General features: G+C 38.3%; 1 pseudogene; it reads left to right on the forward strand.

The window, feature by feature from the left end:
- The window catches only part of LOC132423328 (putative elongation factor 1-alpha-like 3), a 193,700-nt pseudogene that overhangs the window by 13,929 nt on the left and 152,214 nt on the right, over positions 1-27,557 (forward strand).

Genomic DNA, 27,557 nt, shown 5'->3' on the forward strand with positions numbered 1-27,557 from the left:
ACTCATCTGTAGGAACTGCTGGGCTTCCTCACAGAATAATAATAACGGAGGATGGGAACTCTGAAAGGAAATATCATCTTGTATTAATGAAATTTATTAATTGTGACTTGTATTAATGAAATTTAACATTCTGCCAGCTGGAAAGGAGACATACGCACAGAGTTCAGCTTTAGTATTACAGAGCAGGGCAAAGAAGGGACGATTTGGAGAGATGATAAATTGATAACTGGCACAACAGGTGCCAGGTGCTTATTTATCTGTTTATTTTCCGTTTCCTCCCCCACTAGAATACAAGCGCTTTGAAAGTAGGGACTTTATCTTGTTCTCCTCTGTGTTCCAGCATCTAATACAGGTCCCAGGATATAGAAGGAATTCAAAAAAATATCCGTTAAATGAAAATAGAATTATATAGCCCGGCTCATTTTAGAAGTCATTTGTTCTTTTTGTTACCTGGCATCCTTTTCCTCTTTTTTGCCAATCACACCCCAAATTCCCTCGATAAAATCCCACTTTTCTGACTCTCGGGCCTTGTAGGTACATTCCATGCTTCAGTGGTGAATATAGGTCCTAAGCCAATTAATCATTGTATTCTATCCTTTAGCCAATGAGATTCAGACCCAGATGTGTTCTGGAAGTTGTTAGTGAAAAGGAACCCTATATCTTGGGCTTTTCATGAAGAGGAAATAAGACTGGGGCTGCTGGCAGCAACCCCAGTCATCGTGGGGGCTTGTCTGGGGTTGGAGCTGACTCAGATAAGAGCCAAGCAGAAAGATGGAGAGAGACAAGATCCAGGTGACATCATTTGAATCCCTGGCTCCAGCCATCCACAGACTTTCCAGTTACATTAGCCAATAAATTTCCATTTTGTCTAAATGTATTAGCCAGTGTTCTCCAGAGAAACAGAACCAATAGGAGATTTATATATATATATATGGAGAGAAAGAGAGAGAGAGGGAGGGAGGAAGGGAGAAAATCCCCTACATACAAACCTTCAAGTTGCAAATTTTCAAAGATGCAAATGTGTGTTCTGTCAGCATCAGGCGTGAGTGAAACTGCAGCTTACCCTCCGTCTCCTACTGCTGACGATCCTTCAGCTCTACCATCTCCCACCTCCTCTCCCTCCTTCAGTCAGTAACTCTTCTTGCCTGCTCACTCGATGCCAGCCCCTGTATGCCAGCTGTTGTACTGTACCACTGTACTTTTCAAGGTACTACACTGCAAGATTAAAAATGTTTTCTTTATTTGTTGTCTTTGCTTGTTTTTGATGTTATTATTTGTGTGAAAAGTATTATAAACCTATTACAGTACAATACTATATAGCCAATTGTGTCAATTGGGTACCTAGGCTGACTTTATTGGACTTACGAACAAATTGGACTTACGAACGGAATTGGGCTCTCAGAACGGAACTTGTTTGTATGTAGGGAACTTACTAATAAATATATATGAAGAGATCTATTATGAGGAATTAGCTCACATGATGATGGGGGTTGAGAAGTCCCAGGATCTGCAGTCTGCAAGCTGGAGACCCAGGAAAGCCAGTGGTGTAATTCCAGTCTGCATCCAAAGGCCTGAGAAGGGGAGCTGAGGGTGTAAATCCCAGTCCAAAGGCAGGAGAAGAATAGGTACTAGCTCAAGCAGGCAGGCAAGAAGCAACAAGGGAGGTTTCCTTCTCCCTCAGCCTTATTGTTCTATTCAGGTCCTCAGTGGACTGGATGGTGCCCACCCACACGGGGGAGGGCAATCTACATCACTGAGTCTGCTGATTCAAGTGCCAATCTCATCCAGAAACACCCTCACTGACACACCCAGAAATCATGTTTAGCCTAGGCACTCCTTGGCCCAGTCACTCCTACACAAAGAAATAACCACCGCACCACCCAAATGATTTTGTTTTGCAGCTGAACAGGTTCAATTATACTTTCTAATTTTCTAAATTTCATGTTCTTTAGGGAGAATGTTCTTGTTTTATACCTTATACCACTTTATCAAGCACCTGACTTCCCCCAGAAGGTACTCAATATGCTCATAAATGATCTTACATCAGTATCTGACAAATTTCAGTAAATTGGCCTTGCATTTGCCTCCTGATCTCCATACCAGAATCATTGCTTTGAGACCTACTAATCTATGAAAACGATTCTACAGAAGAAATAAAATATTCAAACTTTAAAGTTTTCTTCATACATAGATAAACAGAAGTGAAGAAACAGCTTTGAAACTGACAGAAAACCTTAACACAGCCAAAAATAACCAAGTAGCTACCTAAATACCTATTGTAATCTTAGAATCCAACCGGAGTAGAAGTTTTGCAACCACATCAGGGCAGAGCGTAAGAATGACGATAAAATTTGTGGACAGCTGCCTTCTCTCTGGTACCCAGTGGGTACTGTGATACCCCACCCAGAGTCCCACTTTAGGGCCAACCATAAACCCCCAAGTTGCTGGGAATACTATCTGCTGATGGACCACAGCTGAGAGCCTTGCTGCATACTGTCGCCACAGGGAGCTGCTTCACTCAAGGTTTCTCTCTCAAGCAAAAGTGACTGGCTGATGTGAGGCTACAAAGTCCCAGTCCCCTGGCCTCAATTGGGGATAATTCGGAAAGATCATTCCAGCTCCAAGGCTCCCTGCAGGAACACCTGAGACCTCAACTGCAACCACTTTCTCAGTGCCCAGTGCTTCCTGACTCACTTCATTGTGTGTGGAGGCCCTAAAGGCTCTCCCCAATGAACCTTCTGCAGGTAATTTTCCACCTCAGACTCTGTGACCAGGAATCTAATCTAATAAAGATGAAAAGGAAAAGACAGTAAGAGAAGATAAATAACATGAGCTTTTTCATAGAAAAAGAAATGAAGAATGGGACTGCACCTATTATAGAGCCCCAAAGTTTTGATTTAGAAAACAATGTGCAGGATACCCTCTAAACTATTGACTCCAATAATAGGGAAAGAGGGAATGGAAATCTTAATATTTAAAAACATAGTATTTTAAATCTGGATCTACTCCCCCCAACCACTTCTAACACTAGAACATACTGCAAATGAATTAAATATCTAAACAACAACAGTAAAACCAAAAACATTAAGTAGATGATGATACATACATAGGTAGATAAAAAGATGAGAAAGAGAGAAAGAGAAAGAAAGAGGAAAAGAAAGGAAGGAAAGAAGAAAGAACGAGAAAGAAAGAAAGAGGAAGGAAGGGAGGAAGGGGAAAGAGAAAGAGAGAGAGAAAGGAAAAAGAAAAGAAAAAGGAGGAAGGGAAAGAGGAAATCCATATGCATATATACATTCATCTTAGTGGTTCTGCTTCTCTGACTGAATCATGAATGATACCTTATTGAATTGATTTGAAGTACATTTGAAATCCTAAGCATAGGGATTTAAGACTTGAAAACTTGAAAAATTAATGACTTAATAATGAGTGACAAAAAAGTATAGGAGATCTCACATTTGCATATCCCTAAATGAGAAAGATGAAAATGGCAACTCCCCTGGAAATTTTATCAAGGGTATCAGAAAGAAGGAAAAGACACAGTCAATTTCATACCTTCAGATTCTACTGTCACTTTAGTTGACTCTTGACTTCTGATTTTACCTTTGTTTTTCTGTTCCAGACATTGAATGAAAGAAAAGGGAGACAACTTGGCTAGAATAAGATTGCTTGTACTGGAAGCATCTAGGACACCAGATTTTTGTCTTTAAAATTTACTCTCTTTGTTTTATGTTATTTATTGCTTTAAAATATATGCACATATTACATTCCTGTTTCCCCAGAGGAGTTGAAGTTACAGCTAAAAAGAGAAAAGTAATTTGCATCTTTACACGGTATATAACATAGTGAAACTATTTCCATCAGGATTACTTCTGATTCAGTTTCTTCATAAATCTGTTTCCACTGAACAAAAATAATATGCTGTCGTGTATCTGGGACACACTCACACTTTCTATTTTCATATTAACGGCACAAAAACTGTCATTGTTAACTTGATATAACTGCCACCTCCAACACATGGACATGCATATTGCAGACTCACAAATTCATATCTTCTATACTTGGAATGTTCTACAAAAATCAGCAATTTCCCTCACTCATTTCAACCTGTTTTCAAACTTATAATCTGGATACAAAGTGAGGTTTTTACTCAAACAGGCACAATAAAATGTGTATGTAATGGGAAGCAACATCTTCATTCTCATCTATATTTTCCACACTTTCTACTATGAGTAGGTATTATTCTTCTAAATAAAAACTGTGGCTTTTTTAAAACAAAACAATATAAAATTCTGGTCTCTAAGTTGAGGGAGAAAGTGATAATGAAAGAGAGACTTTCAACAAAGTGGACAAATATGTTCCAAACTGAAATAGCTTTTACAAAATCTCTCCTGATTAGGGACATTCCACTCTAGACAGTCATTTCTGTTTGTTAACACCTACATATCCATTTTGTGCCTTATGATTTAATATTCATGTTGTTTTATACATATATATGTGTATATACATATATATGTTAGATATACATATACTGGTGTAAGTATATGTATGTATATTATAAATATATTTCTAGCTATACGTTATATACGTAATATATACAGTTAGAATTCCTAACTGTATCTTTTTTTTTTAACATCTTTATTGGAGTATAACTGCTTTACAATGGTGTGCTAGTTTCTGCTGTATAACAAAGTGAATCAGCTATACATATACATACATCCCCGTATCTCCTCCCTCTTGCTCTCCCTCCCACCCTCCATATCCCACCCCTCTAGGTGGACTCAAAGCACCGAGCTGATCTCCCTGTGCTATGCAGCTGCTTCCTACTAGCTATCTATTTTACGTTTCGTAGCGTATATATGTCAATGCCGCTCTCCCACTTCATCCCAGCTTACCCTTCCCCCTTCCCATGTCCTCAAGTCCATTCTCTATGTCTGCATCTTTACTCTCCTGCCCCTAAGTTCTTCAGAACCTTTTTTTTTTTTTTTTAGATTCCATATGTATGTGTTTGCATACAGTATTTGTTTTTCTCTTTCTGACTTACTTCACTCTCTATGACAGACTCTAGGTCCATCCACCTCACTACAAATAACTCAAATAACTCAATTTCGTTTCTTTTTATGGCTGAGTAATATTCCATTGTATATATGTGCCACATCTTCTTTATCCATTCATCTGTCAATGGACACCTAGGTTGCTTCCATGTCCTGGCTATTGTAAATAGTGCTGCAATGAACATTGTGGTACATGACTCTTTTTGAATTATGGTTCTCTTAGGGTATATGCCCAGTAGAGGGATTGCTGGGTTGTATGGTAGTTTTATTTTTACTAACTGTATCTTTTATTTCTTAAGTGTAGAAAGGGAAAAAAATTATTCATTTACTTTCTCTCTGCCATCTCCTTCAGGATTCTCCAGTCACTACAAACACCCACCCTAAATGTCTTATTTTCTTCTCCACCTGCATTTTCAGTCTTCAAGTTAACGTCAACCCAAGACACGCAAACCAGAAACCCACAAGTCATCCTATGCTCTTCCTTTTCATATCCGCTCTCTGCCAAATCTTGCAAATCCTTTCCCTTAAATTTCTCTTGAACCCAGTTCCTCTTCTCCATCCCCTTTGAAAACACTTTAATTCTGGTTCTACCAGTTTGGAGCTGATTCATTCCATGGACTCTCATAATTTGATTACTGGGGAGTCCAATTCATTGAAGTTTAAACCTGAAAGGGTATTTCTTCCAGTACCTGCCCTCAGCTGTGCTTTAGTAGAGGTCTGTTTTTTAGACCAGGTTTCTATAACTTTCTTGAATTTTAGTTACAAAGAATAGTGTCTTTGTCTATTCATTCTGAAAGCTCTAATCTCAGACTCCACGCAGTCCATCATTCTCCGCCTTCATTGTTATACAGGACCTGTGTTTCTAACAGCTTAGAGAAAGGGTGGTGAATGTGAAGGCATCCTGTCTTCACTCACATCCTTCCTTTTAGTCACAGGCTCATCCAGTGTCCCGAGGATAGAAGAAGGAAAAGGGAAAGTCACAAATCTCTCCTTACTAAGATGGGCAAGAGTATAGGCTTCTTCTTGAGTAGCTGCAACTGCTGTTTCCTATGGGCTCGATGAGAATGGATGGTGAGGCCAACACTGGGCAGTCATGGTCCTCTGTGAGATGCAACCTGCCCGTCCAGCAGGCCCCAGGCACAGTTGTGCTTACTACATCTCTCTTATGTCTTTGCTCCCTTCATGTCAGCAATCCCATCAAGATGATGCCTCTGTCTCATCTTTATAACACAGACAAATCTTGCAGGTGCTGACATATGCAGGCCCCATCATTACTCCTAACTCAGGAACTGAGAACCTGCAGGCCCATCCTAACATCTGTCCTCCTGGCAGTTCCCTACCACACCGTCTTTCTTCAAATCTCTTTTCTTTAGACCAAGTGGCACAAGATTGTTTCAATAAGTTCAGTGGCCGACAAGACATCCCAAGGGGGAATATACATCAGCCTTCCCTTCTGTGTATACCCCCAATATTTACGAACAATTCTTTTGGCGTCTCCTCCCCCTTCCCTTGGATTTGGGGAAGGAAAACCTTCCCCCAAGAGCACTGCACTTCTTCAAAAAGCATCAAGACTGCATCCTATCAGTTTGGGCAAGTGGAGGGTATGAGAGGGGATGTTGACGGTAGATGGTAGGGCCAGTTCTGAGTTGGTTATACTCTCTAATAAACCCAATTGCTGGTAGTTCTTTAAACTTATAAGATGAGGTACTTAATGCTTTTGTCCTCAAATTCAGTCCATAGTCACAACTTCTGGACTCAAGGGGAAAAAAAAAAAAAAAAGCACACTTGATGTCCTATTGTACTCCTAATTGGTATTACTATCTACTATCTTGTTCTTGCTTCCCATTTATTTCTGGGAAATTGTGGAAGAACCTAATTCCCTCAAAATCAATTTTCTGAAAGCCAAGTGACCAAATGACCAACTTACCAAATTTTTCAAGTTCAATCATTTACCAAAAGCTTATTTTCAGAAACCAGTTCACCCAAAATCAACTCACTCAAGACAAGTTTGCTGAAAGCCTGTTAGCCAAAAGAAAAACTAGCCAAATTAAAGATTTCCCAAATACTTGTTTTGTGTTATCTGCTTAAAGTTTACAGCAAAGTTATTTGGAAAATTTCAAGTCTTTAAGGCTTTGTTTTGAGGTTTTAGTTTATATTTAGTTTTAGATTAAGTTTAAGCTTATGTTTAACTGTAGCCATTTCATCCAGTTGATTATGCAAGAGATTTGTTAGTCCCTCAACATTGGATGTCATTTCTGTGTCTGATTCACATTTCAAACGCTGAGACTTCACAAAATATTCTTTGAATTGAGCTTTATATAAATATCTGTGAATTCTGAGAGGTCCAAAGGACAATGGACTCTATTGTGTATGTTTTAATGAAATCCACTCAATCGTTTATAAAATACTTGACATCAAGATATGCATCATAGTTGTAATTCAAAACACAGCAACAATGTGCATTTCCAAAAGCTATAGACCAAAAGTACAGAAAAATCCAGACATTAATAAGGTTTTCCTGGCCACAGTAAAATGTTTGCTGCCAAAATAAAACTAAACAACACTAGAACTTCACAACAGTCAAATATAATTTCACAGACATCTTCAACAACCATTAAAACGATTCTTTTCCATGGGAATGGCGTAAAACTTAGTAAGTAGACATAAGAAGTAGCAGCTTTTTGTAAATTAGTGAATTTGGTAAATTGGGCATTTGATGGCATCAAATCAGGCATAATAATGAAGTATGCAACTCACACCAGGCCTGATGTTGATTCAAAACACTAGAATATAACCACACTGCTTGGGAAGGATGCTTCCTCGTCAGCCAGTGTGAGAATGACGGTTGAATATGTGCACTGAGAAAGCTTTCTTTACCCAGGAACATATATCTTGGGAATATAAAAATGAGAGAAAAATACTATACAAAGTAAATATGTGCAAAGAATTCACAAAGAAGAATGGGTAGTCCGTGGTGGCCAGGAGAGACCTGCTGGGGGCAGAATCTTGTATGTGTGGAAGGAACAGAGTATTGGCAGCATCTAGCAGAGTTAGTGGAATCAGAATTTTCCTTGGAGGAACTCGGGGACCAGCTCCCCCAGACAGACTTCAATCAAATGGGAATAAAACCCTTGCTAATAAAAAGTAATAATATTTAAAATACTAGCTACCCTGTACCCAAAGGTAACTAAGTACCTGATATTGGCTAGGGAAAAAAGCAACTAAGGCTGAAACTTACAGTAAAGAATCTATTCTTAAAAACCCAGAAACTTTAAAATCTGACATGCTCAGCCCCATAAAACAATCCCAGCTGACTGTGTATCCCTCTCCATTACTTTCAACAGTCCTGACATATTATCTGGGAAGAGGGGTGGGAAATTCTTAACTCCGTGATAGGCATTTGGTGCCTACGAGATAAGGAAAGAAGAGACAATACAAGATGAAACGGAAAACATCACATCCCAGTAAGGACATCTTCTATCTAAAGCGAAAGGAATGGGAACTCAAGCAAATAAAATCTCAGGGTAGATGAGCTCAAGGAGTATATTTGATATAGCTTTTTAATATTGAGGTTTTCTGGAGTCCCACTGACTTCTGCAATGATAAAATAAGATGAACATGGGATTTTCCTAAAGTGATCAGTGCCCTGTGATTCGTTTTCCTGTATGCCACCGGTGGCTGTGATGGACTGAAGTCCAGCCACAAAGCCCCTGAAGCTGGGAGATGCTGCCTGCAGGGCAGCCACTGTGCCAAGGCGCCTGGTGTGGAATCGTCACAACAGCCCTGGCAGGGTCAGTGTGGTTCCAGTTTACAGACAGGAGAATTGGACTTTGGAGCACTAATTAGACACATTGCTAGGAAATGACACTGACATTCCATGGTACTTTGCTAGTTTGCTGTACCGACTGCATCTTATTTGATACAGTAGAACTCAAAATAAGGAAAACAAATAGGATTTGTCCCTACACCCATCACATATTTATCTGGCTTTTATTTATTCATTTTCCCTGGGCCTTAATACATTTCGAGGTAGGATGGTTTCAACTTGTATTTTACATGAAGGTGATGATCAAAACATTTTCTTACTTCTTTTTCATTACTTGATATCTCTAGATATTTCAAATATTACTGCATATTCTATGTATGAACTATTAGACTTTGTAAGGCATACTATTTTAAAGAAGGAAGGAGGAAGGAGGGAAGGAATGAAGGAGGGAGTGAGAGAGAGGGTGGGAGGGAGGGAGGGAAGAAGGAAGAAAGTTCTCTTAAATAATGATAGGTTTTCTTGCTATGGATGTGGCTAGGAGTGAGGAGATCCAGCACAGACTCAGCACCACACTGAAGCTCTCACCACATTTATGCAAGATGCTAGAGTGACATCGGTTTCTTTCTCTGTTGTCTAAACCTTAGTCTCTGAAATCTCCCTTCCGGCTCTGGGTCTTCCCATCCATGCACCCTGGGGAGACACGTGATCTGCTCACTTCCATACTTGTAGGGAAACGTGCAGCTGTGTGCCAAGCCTGTGTAAAAGCTAGCCTCTAAAGAAGATCCCATGTTGGTGCTTAAAAGAAACATGCCTTAGTAAGCAGTGTTTTTAACTCACTGTTGGGGAAATTGTTCATTTCCCCAAATCTTTTCCCCTCAGATTAATCTCATTTCTTCTGATTCTGTTCTCAGAATACAGTTGTAATACTACTGCTAACAGTAGTATTTAACAGATATGTTACAGTTGTGGAGGTTTAACATTGCTTTTGTTCCTTTGTAAAGATGTATATTGCAAGATGTTTTTTTTAATTGAAAGTATTGACCTATATCACGCTGAAAATCACAGGCATAACTGTCAAAATTTCATCGGCAGTTAATTTTATTGATATAGCTGAAGAAATGACATGAAAAAAAATAGTCAAATGGGATTAGTATAAAATTCCAAAGCGCTCGTTGTTTAAAAGTCTCATTCACATCAGTGGGGCTAAAGTTCATATACATTTTATTTGGTTTTGTTCTGCTTTATGTAAGTTATTTCATCCATTTTTAAAAGAGTCAGACAGAGATCCAGGGAGAAAAGGAGGCACTTGATTTTCTTTTTAATATTTTTGTGTATGTGTCTCATAAGTTGCAAAATAACATAAAATTTGGTTTTCAAAAAATAAACACATCTGTGAGAGTTTTAAAAGAGTAAATAACTTATTTTACTGTCAAACCTAATCAATTGAAAGGTTTTTATCAAACCTTGTTTCTTTTTATTTTTTAGAAATATAATTCCTTGTCGTAAAATTGGTATCATCACCCCTTCAGGCAAAGACAAATCTGTTTCCAACATGCTTCCATTTTACTACAAGGAAAATAAATCCAAGATTTTCCATTTTCTCTTTCTTCACTTTTTTGTATTCCTTTTCCTTTCAAGAAATATAATATAGTGCCTCTGTATATGAGAGATACCTAGTCATTTTGTCTCTTTAGTCATTGCAATCACTTTTCTGATTTTATTTACACATCAAATGGTACTCAACTATCTTCCTGATATTATAATATTCAGGTCCCTATCCTTTCTTCAGAATCCATTTCATCAGTTTGAAATGGACACAAGGAAAGAGTTCCGGGGCTGTTTGCACACTCAGGAGCCACTTTATAACCTCCCACCCACAATTAGACCCTCTCAGGAAAGCCTTGTGGTACTGGCTTCAGCCCTTGGCTTCATCTGTCCTCTACAAGGCCGAGGCTCCTGGTGGGCAGCAAATCTTAAAACAGCTCTTACCAAAAATTTCTCTGGTGACTATGACAGCCACTCAATTTTAAAAGGCTGAAAGAAAGTAGGCAGCTGCTTGACTGAGTCAACATCCCTTGACTCTCCCTGGCTCCTCCATCCATGCCCATTAATCAGGACTCATGGCAGACTCCCAGCAGCTGGCAGGAGGGCCATGAGTCTGTGTTTGTGTGAAGGGAAGGGAGAGAAGAGAAAGAGAGGGTGTGGCCCAGACTGGCAAGTATGAGGAAAGCCAGATGGCAATAGCACTTGATTTTGACATCCAGGTACCACTTTTGAAAGGTTATGTGGCATGTCCTTGCTTTGGGCACTGTGAACAACCCTACTGGCTGTGAGTTAATATATGCCAAAGGGGTCTGAACGAGTTTTAGCTGGTTGTGGTGCATATGAACTCTTCAGAAGCTTCCTGAAAGGTTAGGGCTAGCTTGAACCAGTTAGACAGAGTTTGCCCAAGTTTTGAGTGGTCAAGTCTTGATTGAACCAGGAGGACATGAGCAGGCTGGTAAAAACCAAAAGAATGTCAGAAAAATAAGTATTTTCCAGTTGAAATAAAAATGTTATTTCTACAAATTAATTAAGGATATATTCTGTGATATTCTTTGATATTTGATAGTACTTCATGAGTTATAATTAGATGACTGGTTTTATATAAAATTTTTTAAAATACTTGCCAGCATTTGTTGTAAAACATACATTATTTGTATTGAATTTTGTTTTTTTATGGTCCTGATTCAACTTCTATCTCTTCTTTAGTAAGTAATCTCTTAATTAAGAGGTGCCAAAAAATGAAGAATGAAGTTAATATGTGTACACCATAGTCCTGAAACTTTTGTTTTGCACCACTCAACTGGCTGATTAACTTGCCTTTTTGTAAACTCTAGTATACTTCCAAGACACTATAAATAATCATGACAATATCTAATAAAAATAGATGTCATATCACAGAACCACAGCAGAGTTCAAACTTAGTTTAGCAAAATCAACAACTTGCTCACAAGACTGATGAACTGCAGTTACGTGTTTTTAGCAAAAGCATTTCTAGCAACCAGATAAGCAAGTGTCTTCCTGACATAGATGGATGATAGCACATGTGCCAGAAGCCAGTGGAAAATAGGAGCTGTCATCTAGAAAATGCCAGAGCCATTTCAAGTCCCTCTAGATTAGCACTCCATCTTCGGCTGAGCAAGATATGCTGTTAGCTGAAGGTCTATTGCCAGCGAATCAGAAGAGGGCAGAGCCCTATCCTTCTCACATGACTAGATTCATCAGAGGCTCAGAGGCAGGGGATGCACGTGATCACCTCCCAGCTTTTTGTAAGGTTTGTGGCATGAGAAACAAAGCCAATAAAAGTTCTACCATGTACGACAGCAAAAAATATGAATTAATCGATTCGTTCTAGAGACTTACCAATGTTCAAAAACAGTGTAAGCTAGTGTAAACAGATTGTTTTTAATACCCTGCCTCATTCAAAATTGTCTTGTGAACAAGAACCTGATTATAACATCACAAGTTTTGCTACTTATCTTGATTTAAACAATTAAGTATTCGGAAGTTCATCTTCTCAGCCTCGGGTCACTAAATAAACACTGTCTAACTGACTGACCAGTATCTAGGGAGGTAATTCTGAGGTTAAAAGGAAGGTCCGGAGTACACTGAGTTTAGCAAGACAGATTTTCGAATGCAGCTGGGACTGCGTTTCTGTAAAGCCTTCCCCGGCTTGTCCTGGAGCCCTCTGGAGACCATCTCTTTGTGATGGAGCTTCATGGCTGAGGATAATATGCTGCCCTACGCGAGGTCCTCTGGCAGAGATGGAGAACTGCTGTTCCGTAATGGCCTGGCACTGCATGGCGCACTCTTGATAATGCTGTTCTTGTGCCTCTGGGCCCAGCGAGCTTGGGCATGGGCAGACTGCTGTCTCATGGTCTTCCATTGGGGCATCTCTGATTTCCGAGGATGCAACTCAGGCACCATCAGGGAGGTCAGCTCAGACCTGTGCATGATGACAGCCTCCACGCCCTAGAGTGGAAGTCTCCAAGGGGCACCAAAGGACATATCAACAGTTTTGCTGCAAAACAATAACTTCCTTATACACATTTTTCTCTGTGGCTGCGGTTAGCAAAAGAGAGAAAAAAAATATTTAAAAGTGTTTAGAAGCTAAGAATAATAAAGAAGCCATCCTTCTAGGGGAGAAATGACTGCCTTTCATTCCTGGGTAATTTGCAGAGGCCTTTTAACTCTACCTTGGAGCTACAGGGGTGACAATGTGGGTATAATTTAGGACGCTCTGGAATCTCCTTAAACCTATCAGGCCAAGACTTACTCACAGGTTGTTCTGTTAATACTATGAGCCAGAGAACATCCAATAATATTGAGGAGGCTAACTTCAGAAAGAAATATTCTTCCAACTACTTATTTTGTCTATAATGACCAAGTTATTTGTCTTACGTGCAATGGATAAGGAAGAAAATTCCTATTTCTGTGGCATTATAATTTGATTTCAGTTCTGTCAAGTAGTATCACACAAAAGCCTCCTTTTCCCCTCCTTCCCCCACTCTTTTCTTTTTGTCAATGACATTCCCCATGATGAGCATTCCGAAAGAGTAGTTACTGCTTCTCTTGTCAACTGGGTTTTGTCAGTTCTGAACACAGGGTCTTGCTTTGCCATTTCCAAGGTCTCTTTGAAACCTAGGATCACAGCTGGTGCTTCAATCAGGAGTTCACACCGTGAAGAAGCTGGCAGTGAATCCTCCACCGAGTCTGTGGAAGATACATCATCTCTTTCCCAGCCACAACGGAATACACCTTTCATTTTCTCACTGAAAAAGACTGCATCATTCACTACTCTTTCTTGACAAAAATATTAATAACAACCCAGCCTCCTAAGGGATGGGAACATTTTGGGGTTTAAACTGAAGTGACCTTAGCTTGTCAGAATGATTTGACTTTAAGAAATGCAACAGTAAATACTGTTTTTTATTGTGGTTTTAAAATCTGGTGTAGTAATAAAATTAAGGACATCTTAACTATGTCTATCATGGCAAAATGTGTCAGTAAGAATATATAAGTAGAGGGATTTTTTTAAGAAATATGCTTATATAATGGAATTTGTATTCTTTCCCAACTTGTGGCATGGTATTTCTTTGTTTTTTATCATTTTCAGGGATAGATTATAATGGAACCTCTTTAAGATAATGTTTTTAATGTTTAAAAACTATTTTGTTTATATATGGAGAATGAAGATGAAAGAAAACATTTAGTGGCACTTTAGGAAGAAAAAGTATTGGCAATGCTAGGCAAATGTGATATTAGGATTTATATTTCTAGCTGAGATCAGTGCAGAAGGTTAGCAGATAAATCAGAAAATGGAAACGGAATATGGTCATACATAATAACTAAGAATTTGAAGTCAAATTCTCCTTCTTTGTTGCTAACTTCTTTTTTCAAATTTTGTGGTTTCACTGTAGTACATGTTTAACAATTAGTGTTCTAAGTTGTAACTTATTCAAAGACAATAAGCCTTCTTCAAATATTAATACAGGCTGAATCTAAATATGCCAAATGAGGCAGAGAAGTGGTAGATTAGATGCCCCCAAATTACTTTGACCTCAATTATCTAGATACGATTTCAAGAATCACTTTACGTGGCTAAACAGCGTGTAATCTAGTCGCCTCCAACAAAATCACCATCTTCTAGGAAAACCAACCTTTCACATTCCACTGTCTTCCATTCTCAATCAAATCAGAGCCCAGGGTTACAAACATTCACCCAGTATCTTACGGGTGAGATCCATATTTCTTGGGTAATTACTTCTATTATTAATGTTATGTGTAGCAGAAAATGAGTATTTTATGTACCACTTTTGTGAACATAGGTGTTTTTCAAATGAAAGATGACTATTTTTTAAAGATATTCTAATTATTACCAAATACATGTTTCTGTATCACCATATCTGAAACCAGACCAAAATCAACAATTAAAAATGTAATCAGAGGTGCTAGGGGAGGGGAAAATGGGAAGTTATTGTTTAATGGACATAGAGTTTCAGTTTTGTTTGTTTTTTTTTTTTTGCAAGTCTCGGGGAATTTATCACAATGAGCTTTTACCTGTGTGTATATATATATATATATTTTTTAACATCTTTATTGGAGTATAATTGCTTTACAATGGTGTGTTAGTTTCTGCTTTATAACAAAGTGAATCAACTATACATATACATATATCCCCATATCTCCTCCCTCTTGCATCTCCCTCCCCCGTCCCACCCCTCTAGGTGGTCCCAAAGCACCGAGCTGATCTCCCTGTGCTATGCGGCTGCTTCCCACTAGCAGGTTTCAGTCTTACAAGATGAAAAAGTTCTGGATTTCTGTTATACAACAATGTGAATATACTTAATGCTACTGAACCATACACTTAAAATAGTTACGATGATAAATTTTATGGTTTTTTTACCACAGTTAAAATTTTTTTAAACATAATCAGGAGAAATATTCTCCTTTGGATCAAGGAAAATGGGCTAGGTGGGATTCATTATCTTCTTGCCAAAAGCCAGCTTTAAGTTACATGACGCAGTTATAGAGAAGGTTGGTAAAGCTACCACAGGGGTCAAGGAAAGCAAGAAGCAAAGAGAAGATGATCAATGCCTTTGTCTCCTTGAATAATCTTAATTCCTGCAGAATAACTGAAATCACCTCTCAGATAAACCTTTCACCATGAAAAGTGTGGCTGGGAAAGCTGTGAAAAACACTCTTCCTAAATAATGCTTACTGATCCTTGACATGATCATTGCTTAGACATTGACACAAGGCCAAGTTTCTAAATGTCAGATATACAAGAGGGAAAAGAAATTCCTTGGATGAAAGTAAAGGAGAGGGAAATAAGATTTGTTGAGCTTGCACAGTGCTTTACAAGTGATATTTCATTTGATCCTGTGAGGTAGGTACTATTATCCCGTATTTCTAATGAGAGAAATTGCATCTGACAGGTTAAGGAATTTGCCCTATTTTGTTCAGATAGTACTGATATCAGTAGAAAGGTTGCACCAATTCAGAGAATCTGATACAGTCCAATCCTCATTTCTCTGTGACACCATTTTGGAAAGTCAGGAGTGAAACTGAGGGACAGAGGCATACCTAGTGTGTCCTCTCAGCTCTCATACTCTGGATGATGCCATACACTATGTCTGTTTATGGTCCCTGCTTCCTGGGAATCGAAGGCCGCATTCTAGAGTGACCATGGACCCCTCACTGTCCTGCGTTAGCCACTATTTCAGTATCCATCCTTATGATGACTGAACACCAATACAGTAATCCTTAGACACAAAGATGTGAACGTGATCACACCCCTGCCTTCAAGAAACTAGTGGGAAATGCTGACAGGTAATAAGTATGCTAAGTACCTGCCACAGTGGAGGTATACACATGGTTCCATGTGGGAAAAAAGTTAAAAAGCAAAATGGAGGAAGAAGTTAGTGGGGAAGGAATGGATGGGATATAGTATCTAGAACCCAGGGCAATGAGAATGAGAAGGGTGTGCTCCATTCCCCAAGCCCGAGGCTCTGCCTAAGGTCCACCTCTGCCTTTTCTGTACAAGATTCCTAAAGTTTTAGGAGAGTTAAGCAGTACCTAGTATATTAATTTTTGCCTTATCATTAAATACAAGTGACAAAGTGACAGATAAAGAATATTTTATATCCTTTTTTCTTTTCTTTTTTTTTGCGGTACGCGGGCCTCTCACTGTTGTGGCCTCTCCCGTTGCGGAGCGCAGGCTCCGGACGCGCAGGCTCAGCAGCCATGGCTCACGGGCCCAGCCACTCTGCGGCATGTGGGATCTTCCCGGACCGGGGCACGAACCCGTATCCCTTGCATCGGCAGGCGGACTCTCAACCACTGCGCCACCAGGGAAGCCCAAGAATATTTTATATCCTATTATTGAGGACTAAATATAGTCCTTTATTAGGAACTAGATGTGTGTGTGTGGAAGTGGGGGAAAGGGAAAGTAAGAAGGGGATTGTGAAACAAGACTCTATTATTTGTGAAAATCAAAATTTCTTTAAGAATCTTGAGTGGGCATAAACTGGCAGGGTTACCTCTCCCCATACATATTGTAAATGCATAGCATGCTAGACAATTAAAACTTCATCTTCTTTCATGAATTGGAAATTCATCTTCCAATTCTGTATTATTTTATATATAACATCATACATTATACCTTTATATATGACATAATTTTTCTACCAATTTAATTAGGTCACCCAAAAGGATTACCCGTAACACGCCAAACACATGATTTGTTGTCTATACTTGGGAAAGCAGTTTTTAAACTCCTGGTATTGCCTTGGACTTTCTTTGGATTTCTTGGATTTGATGTTCACAATCCATTGCAATAGAAACACTGAAGGAGGGCATGTTGAATGTGGAGTATCGCTGTAGAGAGCTAGGCTAAAGCAAACTCCATAAGGTATTTTAGCGGAGGATGCAGCAAAACAACAACAAGGAGAAAGCTGGTGAGATTCACAAACTATAATTAGCTCCATTAAATGCCTTTAACTAAATTTCTAACACGCTGTTTAAAGAATGGGGACCTTTATGAGAAAACGTTGCACACCCCTTTTTTGGTCATTGTTTTTGAGTGTTAAACACAAACGACATTTACAGGTCCCATGGCTATCAAATTTATTTGCTCACAACACAGTTTCCTCAGCATTGTTTGTTATCCAGGAAATTTCACAGCTTTAGAGGACCCAGACTTCAAAGTCAAGGAAGTAGATTTGGGGCATGGGAGCCTGGGGACACCAAGGGAGACTGTTCGTCAGCATTAGAAATTTTTTCTTTCTTTCTTTCTTTCTCTCCCTCTCTCTCTTTCTTTCTTTCTTTCTTCCTTTTTATGCTACAGGTTGCAAATCAGAATCAGATATCTGCCCATAATTTTGAAAGCCCACATATTCATTTTCAAAGATGTCTAGATACTAGTTTATCATTTCATAAAACGTTTAGCCTACCAGACGAAACACTGTTTTATCAGTTGTTGATGGAAGAAGCCTTCCTTTGCTAAACATTGTGCAGTACCAGCAGCGTGACCCCCGGGGTCATGGGATAACAATGGTGTGCTCACGTTGGCAGGGGCCTTCTTTTTTGCAAGTGGCACCTGCTGTGAGGCTCTCCGTATAAATACTGAACGCCTGCAACAAATCACAGATGTTTTATGCACTAGAAAAACCGACAGGAAGTAATCACTAAGAAAAAGAAACAGTGTGGAATAGGTAGGAGAAGGGGGAGAAAAAAGACTCCTTTACCTTTGAGGGGATGTTTGGGGGAATAGATTTAAAATGCAGGATGTGAGTAGCCTTGCTGTGTGGCTCAGCTTGACCCAGGCTCCAGCTCAGCCCAGCTGAGAAGGTACAGGCCTTGTAAGGAAGATGGGGCATCCTTTACATAAGCTGAGTGGGAAAACACACTTGAAAATTCCTTTGCATTGTCTTTGGTGGGTTGGAGTTCTTAACTTTTTCAGTTGTTCTCTTTATTTTGTGGCATCTAAGTGTTTCACAGAACAAGTACCCTGTAATTTTTTTAATATGAAAAGAAATGGTTTCATTTTGATGCAAACCTTTCTTATTATCCAGGGACCATTCCCTTTACACATCTCTGGGGACTGTCCCCACCACCTCCATTAGGTTCTTTCTCCTGTCCTGAACATTGACCATTGGGCCTCAGAAAAAGAACTTCATGCCTGAGTTTATCTTGTTTCCATATCAGCTTATTTTCAGTGTATTTCAAGGCCATATAATAACATTATTTTATAGACTTCTGAGTAAGTGGTAACAAAGAAACTATTTGTCTCTTCTCCATTTCCCCAACAATTTCTGGACCTCATTTCAAAGAGATGCATGTCGTCGGAATGGTAATGTGCTTTTCTTTCTTCCAGAGAAACCAAAGCGGGCTGTTTGTTTTCACAGGAGTATTTATACTTAACACGTTTACATTTTAAGTCACATTTGCTTGACTTCCTAAATGACTTCTCTATTTTTTAGCTTCTCATCACATTAAAAATCTACCCCTAATGAATTCTTCGGAGCCCTATTTTTTTTTTCATTTTTATTTTAATATTTGACAGTTTCTTTGTAGAAAGGAAAGAACATTTGAAATAATATTGCATATTTTGCCAAGTCTGTCAAATGAGGAGCACTTTCACTTTCTCAGCTCCGTCTCATTAAAATTGTATTCTAATTCTGTCTTAACTCAGTCTCTGTGCTTCATAAGTCATTGCCTGCTCATTACTTGTGGTGTGGGAGATGAAATTTATTCAAACCCAATAGCCAAGATAAAGCATTGAAAGGCAGGCAGCTGGGAGAAATGAAATTAGCCTATTTTAGTGCTTTTCCGGCTGGATTTTTGCATCACCACCCGTTATGCCACGTGTCAGTTTGCGTTTGTGACACTATCTGTGTTTGGTTTATAGATTTCTGTTAATACGATATTCTTAGAAATATAGAGAATCTCCCCCCTTTTGCTTTTGTCTTAGAATTGGAATGTCCCTGAGTATCTGGGTTGATAAAGAGGAAAACATGATTTTCTATAGTTTTGTATAATTATAAAATCATTAAAATTGCCCCCAAAGATTAATTGTTTCATTGTGTTACAATTCATAATTGTGTGTCTTACAGAAAAGAACATTAGTGACAAAGAGTAAATGTTATACCCTCAGAATGGTTTGAGGGGAAATGGCTTTAGAATGCAATGTGACTTACAAGCAATTTCACATGGAATCCGGGAGGGAGCTGTGCTTTCTAACCTAACCACTCCATCTTGAGCTTTAAATGTCATAAGAATACACTGTGGAATTCCTAATTTTGAATATAGAGGAGTTTTTGAAGAAAATTGACTAAAAGCATTGTACTTTGCCATTATCAAATTGAGTTGTTAAGGAATTATATGGTCTAATTACTAAACTTGGTATTTTTGACTACTTTGATTATGAACAGATATTGTCATTAGCTATCTAATTAGATTGACTGCAATAACAAGCAGTAATTTAGAAATATGTTCTAAATTAGTTTCTATATGAAAGCAAAGTCTTTGTTGATCTGTGTGTGTGATTAATGTCAAGTGTCATGAATTAGCTGAGGGATTTCTGTGTAGAAATATATGCATTTATATAAAAGAAAGATTCATCTACACTGAAAGTAAAAGATGGAGCTTGATTGGTGCCTAAATATAAGTACCAATGCAATTTTTTCTGATTACTCAAAGAAAATATAGGAAAAACAACACATTTCCTAGAAATGTGATGGTTAGGTTTAAGTTAGGTTTAACTATCTATGCATACAATGCATATGTACAGTGTGTGTACCCAGCCTAGAAACTTTGCAAATAATATATGCAGACTTAAATTTAAATAGAGCCCATCAAAGCATTATGTAAGATATGTGGACAAATCTGTCAAATCCATTGTAGTACAAAATTACAAAATATTTTATGTGACTAATAAATTGTGCAGATAAGCAGTGGACCATAGTCATAAACAAATTAACCTTTGATGTAGGTATTTTCTGGTAAGGGTAGCTGGATTGGAAAGGTGACCCTCTTGAGAGCATTTAGCATGGTGCCTTTTTATTTGCTTTTTATCTCTTTCCCAGTATGATACTTGGTTCATGATCTTGGTCATGCTTATACCTATTAACATTTTTGTAAACCATCTAACAGAGGAGAAGGTAGAGTTATAACCTAGGACTAAACTGGAAATTACTAGGCCACACAAGCCTAAGCCCTGGCATGATTTAAGAGATTCTGTCCGAAAGATTACGTAATAAACTATGCTATGTGCATATATGCATATTATGTAAGTAAATCTCAGACACCCAAACTGATGTGGCCTTAAACAATTAACTACTGTAAGGTTTATTCCTGAATACTCATTTATGGGATAAAGAGCAATTCTATGCTATAACTAATTTACCCAGATCCATTCAAACCCCATACTTCTACCCCTGCTTCTCCCCATCTTCTCCACTCCAGGCCCTTGGACTAAGCACTTAAGGTAGTCCTTGGTTTGTATGGCCTCTACCAGGCAAGTAAAACTTCTAATGGTAATGTGGAAACCGATCTGTTATTCAAATAGAATATTTTTTAACACCAAGCTTGGGTCTATATAACCCTTGAATTTGTAACTTAAGCCTCACAGTTCTACAGACTAAAGGGCCCTGCCAAGAAATATACTGAGAAAATGGACCATATGATCCTGCAATAGACTGTCATCTATTTTTTCATTAGCAAAACACTTTTCCCTTTTTTCAGGCTATAAGAATCTGGTTGCCACTTATACTTAAATTATTTTATTTGGCCCCTTGATTCTTTGATTAACTGGACGTTTTCATAGAAATAACAGCTGCACCAGCAGCACGTTTTCAAAGCAACAAGGAAAGAATCTGTTCCAACTCCAGAGTCCCATGTTAGCCAGTTCCTTCTCACCAAAGGGGAACAAAAAATACCTACAGCCAAAATGAATAAAAAGGCAAAGGGCCTTTATGGATCTATTGTCAGTTTAATGCCCTGCAGTGGCCACCAGTCCATGGGGTTGTGCTCTTTCCTTGGTACTATTGGCTATATCTGTCCTTCATGGTTGTTGGTGGTGGGTAACTCTATTTAGCACCAGTGGCTGCTCTGGTCAGTGTCAAGGAGTTTTAGCCTAATCTCCTCTGTCTTGAATATTCTTAAATATTCTGGGTTCTTAATATTTTCCCAGTAGTTGCATGCCTTCTCATGAATTCCAGCCACATTAAGGCATTTGTGATGTCAGATCTCAGAGAGTGAAACCCTTAAAAAAGTGGGGGGCCTTCTTGGATGATGTCCACATTATTCTTACAAATAGGCTCTCCCACAACCCCTCCCATTAGCTTTAGCGCATAATACATAAAACAGTATCTATCTGCTTTTCATCACTCAGGTTCAAAATTGTCTGCCCTACAAAATATTTTCTTTGCCCATTTTTGTTTTACTTTTATACAGGCATGTCTTGTTTTATTGCACTTCGCTTTATTGCACTTCACAACTATTGTGTTTTTTACAAATTAAAGGTTGTTGACAACCATGTGTCAAGCAAGTCCACCAGCACCCTTTTTCCAACAGCATTTGCTCACTTCATGTCTCTCTGACATTTAGTAATTCTCACAGTATTTCAAACTTTTTCATTATTATTATATTTGTTGTGGTGATTTGCAATCAGTGATCTTTGATGTTACTATTACATAAAGATTACAACTCACTGAAGTCTCAAATGATGTTTAGCATTTATAGCAATAAAGTGTTTTTAAATTAAGGTATTTACTTTTTTTTTTTAAGACAATGCTACTGCACACTTAATAGACTACAATAGAGTATAAACATAACTATTATATGCACTGGGAAACCAGAAAAATTGCGTGACTTGCTTTATTACATTAGTTTTATTGTGGTGGTCTGGAACCAAACCCACAATATCTCCAAGGTATGCCTGTATTTGACTTTCATGAGATGCGATTCTATATTTCTTTGACTTGTTCCAGTAGCTGAATTATCTAAGTGCTCCTAAATATAAAGATTTTCTTTGAGAGTCCTGATTCAGCATCAGACCTACTGGGCTCTGCCTATGAAAACTAAAATGACTCTTAAAAAGGTAACTGGTTCTTAATTAACAAATGAATGTTCTCTTCTAAGGCAATATCTTCCTTCAGTTTTCTACCATTTAGCACCCAGTATCCTCCCATATTTTTACTCATCTTGGCCTTTCAATCTATTTCTTCCATGTCTCCTTTACCAGCATGCATTTTATGTCCCAGATAATAGTGCACTTAGTCATAACAGATGAGCAAACAAAACAAAGAGCTGGACATTAAGTGGCCAGCTCTAAAATGATTACATCAAAGATATGCAAACAAAGAAAAAAATCATATAAGTTATATTTCCAAATTGTTAAGGGACAAATTTCAAAAGGAGGTAAAATTATGACTCATATAAATATAAAATGAACACATGTCAAAGATGTGTTTTAATTCATAAATTGAAGGAGGAAACTGGCAAGATGTTACAACTGGTTCAAAGGAGAATCCAAAAAACAGACACATATAAATTAGGAATATTGAATTGAATTTGCAAATGTATGCAAAAGTGGCTCCTTCTAAAATAGGAGAGCCAAGTTGAAACTCCACAAAACAGAATTGATTTACTTGTCTGTAGATAAGAATTATTTGCATGACTGTCAGTTTTTTACAAGTTATTTTCTACTTTACAAAGTTGTAGAAAGTTGCATAACGTGTACAGGACCAGGTAATCCCTGGAGCCTCCAACATTCCATAGAAAAGAAATCCAGTAATTTATTTTGCATATTCTAAAGTTTTACATTGTTCTTTACAGGTTTGTTGAATCTTCTTGATTCAACAAATGAATGAATGAATACACTTGGTTAGACTTCCCACGGTACTTAGGATTAATTACTCATTCATTCAACAAATATTATTTCATACCTATCGTACCTATATTTCTATGTTTTGGGTGCTGAAGATAATGCAGTTAACAAAAAAGAAACACTGCTGTCTTATATTCTAATGGAGAAAGAAAGAAAATGAGTAAGTAAACAAGCAAATTATTAGTATATATGTCAGATGATGTTTCATACTGTTGATGCCGAAAACTCAGCCTCTTTGCACCAGTGCCAAATGGCATCTCGGAGACAGAGTTTTGGGTGAAGTAGAAAAGATTAGCTTTATTGCTTTGCCAGGAAAAGGGGGACACATCGGGCTCATACCTCTCAAAACTGTGTGTCCCAACCCAGGAGGCTTCGGTGAGGAGTTTTATAGCAACGGTTCAAAGGTGGGGCTGCTGATAAGGATCAGGGTGTGTGCAGGGCCTGCACTCCTTTAATCTGGCCTCAGGTCGTCTCCTGATGAGCTTCTCATGGTTATCAAACTGTGACCTTCTCTGGAATGAAGAATGCTAACACCTTCCATTTGTTAGGGGTTTTAGTTCTGTAAAAGAGCTCAAAGATATTGTGTGTTCTTTGAGGTGGAACAAGGACCTGCCCCAAGGCTGCACTATTGTTTCTTGACTGTTCCTCCCTTGTCTCTGCATCCCTTCCCTTCCCTGATTCGCAGCTGCTCCCATATGCCCTTTTCCTTGTTTAGCCTAAGATGGTATAAAAGCCCAAGCTCTAACCACCCCTTTGAGTTACTCAGCACTGAGCGCTCCCATGTGTGCATGTGTGATGCACATGTTAATAAACTTGTTTGTTTTTCCTCTTATTAATCTGTCTTTGGCCAGTCTGATTTATAGAGCCCCAGCGGGAGAACCTAAGATGGGTAAAGGAAGAGATTTTTCTTCCCTTACAAAGGTTTTGAGCTTAGGAGTGGAATGATGCAATATAGATTTGATATTGGCTGCTGTGTGAGATGGGGCCAGGATTTATTGGAGATCAATCAGGAAAGCTCTGGCAGTCTACTGAAGGATTATGATAGCTTGGAGTAGAGTAGGAGTTGTGGAAACAGGAAGAGTGCTCTTTCTTGCTGAATATTTTACAAGTGAGACCACCAGAGAATTTCTGCTCAACCCAGCAAGAATAAGAAATAACTTTGCAAAACTCACACAGTCCGTTTTTCACTCTTGAAAAACCTTTCCTAATTCAAAGGCACAAGATTGTCAAAACACAAAAATATTCCCAGAAAATTATTTTTATCTTGTCCTGTGAAGTGTATAGAAAGACAACCTGCTGTTTGTTCCTTTCTGTCACTGAGCCTGTAATGGGTGTTTGTTTGCAAACTAGAGAAATTTACTTTGACTGAGTGAAGCAGGAAAGGGGAACATTGAAAGAATACCATTAGCTAATGGAAGAGTTAGACCCAGGTCTTTTAAGCTGACTGGGAAAAAAAAGGTTCCTAGATTTTTTGGTGGGAGATAAACATGAGAATAAGTGGTTTTTTTTAGTACATAAATCATGAAAAATGAAGAAAAATAACTAAATGAATATAAAAATAAGTATGCATATACAGTTATATATCAGATGAGAACTATGCTTATGCCAGGAGTGATACGTTTTTAAAAAATAATTGTGATCAGCATGCAATTAGAGAAAATGTGGGCTCTGTGCCTCTGGTTTAAAAGAGAATTTTCTCTTTATTATTCTGGGGGAATCTAGTTGGATCATTTCAGCCATTCATCAGATTTCTCTGGGGAATTTTTATTAACATTTTTAAAAAAACCCCAAAAATTTCCAAAGCACAATGCAAAATGTTCTGATTCAATACATTTGAGCTGATACCTAGAAATCTATACTTTACAACCTTATAAGGATTTTGACACTCAGCCAGTATGGGGACCCATGAGTTAAGGCACAGCCTACACCTGAAAATGTGTTTTATTCACCTGCTCAAAAAGAGAATCTGAAAACGAAGGTTTGTTTGCTTATTGGGAGCTACTCATTTCATTGAGTCACAGAACATTGGTGCACAAAGATTATCTTGTCAAACAGAAAACAAACAGATGAGGCAACTACAGCCTAAAAAGTACCCAGCAACCGCAAAACGTCTGCCTTACACCGGACACTGCTTAAAAAGTGTATTTAAAATTTTTTTCACAAGGTGTTTTCCTTAATATGTATTTATATTTATTTAATTTCTATCTATTTTCAGGAAGTAATCCAAGTGGCATTTAACAATTATATATACAACAAAATAGTAAAATAAAAAAAAAAGTAGAAGAAAGAAAGGAAGGAAAGAAGGAAGGAAGGCAGACCAAGGTAAGGAAAAGATAAATATGGCAGTGACCATTCATCAACTTTGCAATGATAAAGTTTAGATTGGCTTCTGCACTCCATCTCACTCAGGGCAAAAAGAGTAAACTAAACTACAAGCTTCACAAAAGGTAAGTAGCATGATTTCTTTCTTATTATTTATTTTCCTCCTTGTATGAAGCCATGAATTGCTCAGTCACTCATCAATGGCTATAAGTCATAGCACTGTTGCAGGAAGGCGGACCCCTTCCAGGGCCCAAGAGTGGGCTCTTGTCTAACACTCAGAAATGAATTGTCCAAGGAGACACACGTGCTGACAAAGCAAGAGACTTTATTAGGAAGGGGTGAAAGCAGTAAGGTAAGGGAACCCAGGAGAACTGCTCTGCCACACGGCTTGCAGTCTCACGTTTCATGGTAATGGGGTTAGTTTCCGGGTTGTCTCTGGCCAGTCATCTTGCTTGGCCCATACTGAGTCGGACTCAGGGTCCTCCCTGGTGGCGTGTGCATCTCTCAGCCAAGATGGATTCCATCGTGAGGGCTTCTGAGAGGTTGGCAGGATATATCGTCTCCTTCTTCCTCCTCCTTTCGGCCCCTCCCGAATTCTCCCGGTTAGTTTTCTTTATCGGGACCTCCTGTTGTGAGACAGGGCATACAAGCGGTTATCAGCGTGCCTGGCCAAGGCAGTCAGTTTCGGTCAATGGTTCCCTAACAGCCCTGGAGCCAACACCACATTCAACTTTCATTCCATAATGCTAAGGCCCTACACATTTCACAAGGAAATGTAGAAGTCACCTAAGACCATGTGGAAACAAAGTGACCTACAGCCATGAGTATGTGACATCACATTGGTAAGGCATTCTCTCAAATTTGAACAAAGTTTTTAAAGCATTCCTAAGATGAATTTGTGTTTGTCCTGGTTCTTAATTTTCAGATCTAATAGCCAAGCCGAAATACTCTGAGTTTCCATTTATCTGAACCACTATTGTTCAGGCTTCTTTCTATTTTTTCTCACAGGACACTATTAGAATTCATCAGTCCTTTCAGTGCCTCAGGCTTCATCTTTCCTATTTTTTAAGTATTTTACTCAGAACAATGGTGGTAAATAAAAGGAAAAGAAACAATTCAGTCCTAGGCTCCTAAAAATTATTGAGCTACCAGTGTCCCTCATTTGTTGTGGTTGTGGTTCCTGCTGTTGTTATGACTGTCCTGTCTTTTGTGTACCTTGAATGGTTCTTGCTTTTAAAAACATTTATCCAGTGTTTCACATACTTCCCATGACTCCCCGCTAATAAAGCTTCAGTGTAATTAATGTATTTATATGAACACTGCTGAATTCAACTTGCATTATTTAGACACACAAAGGAAAATCTTGGCATTTCCAAGTCACAGTTGTGTAATCAGATGACATAGTGTCAGTTGGTTTAAGAATACCTTTACGCCCAGTAAAAAAAAAAAAAGAAAGAAGTGAAATTGCTGTTTTCTTTCTATTATATGGTATTTTTCAGTGAAATTTATTTTACCAGATTATACTTCAATTTGACTGAATTTTTTAAACTAAGCAGTTTAAAAATTCATATTGGACTATATTTGGTCATTTAATTAACTTGGGAAAAAGGACCATATCTGGACAGGGAGAAAGGCAATTCATCACCATTCAAATAGGCCTAGACACAGCCTTTATTTTTATTTTATTTCTTTTTTGCCTTTAAGTAAAGTCTTGCCCCTTGACACATCCTTATTATGGAAATAAATGTAACGTTGAATAAGTTAATGTCATTCTTTTGGAATTATGACATGGTGGGGAAGAATTAGAGCATGCTGGGAATGTTGGTATGAATTGATTTACAAAATAAGTTGCCACATTTGTTTTTATTGTGGTTAAAGCTCTAGTTTGGGAAAAGACAAAGGGCAAGGAATTGGGGAGTTTATGGATGAATGTGGATCTAATGAAGAGAGTCCATTGGTTCCCCAAGCTGGGGTAAGATTCCCA

This window comes from Delphinus delphis, chromosome 3, assembly GCF_949987515.2.
Source record: "Delphinus delphis chromosome 3, mDelDel1.2, whole genome shotgun sequence".
NCBI classification, from domain to species: domain Eukaryota; kingdom Metazoa; phylum Chordata; class Mammalia; order Artiodactyla; family Delphinidae; genus Delphinus; species Delphinus delphis.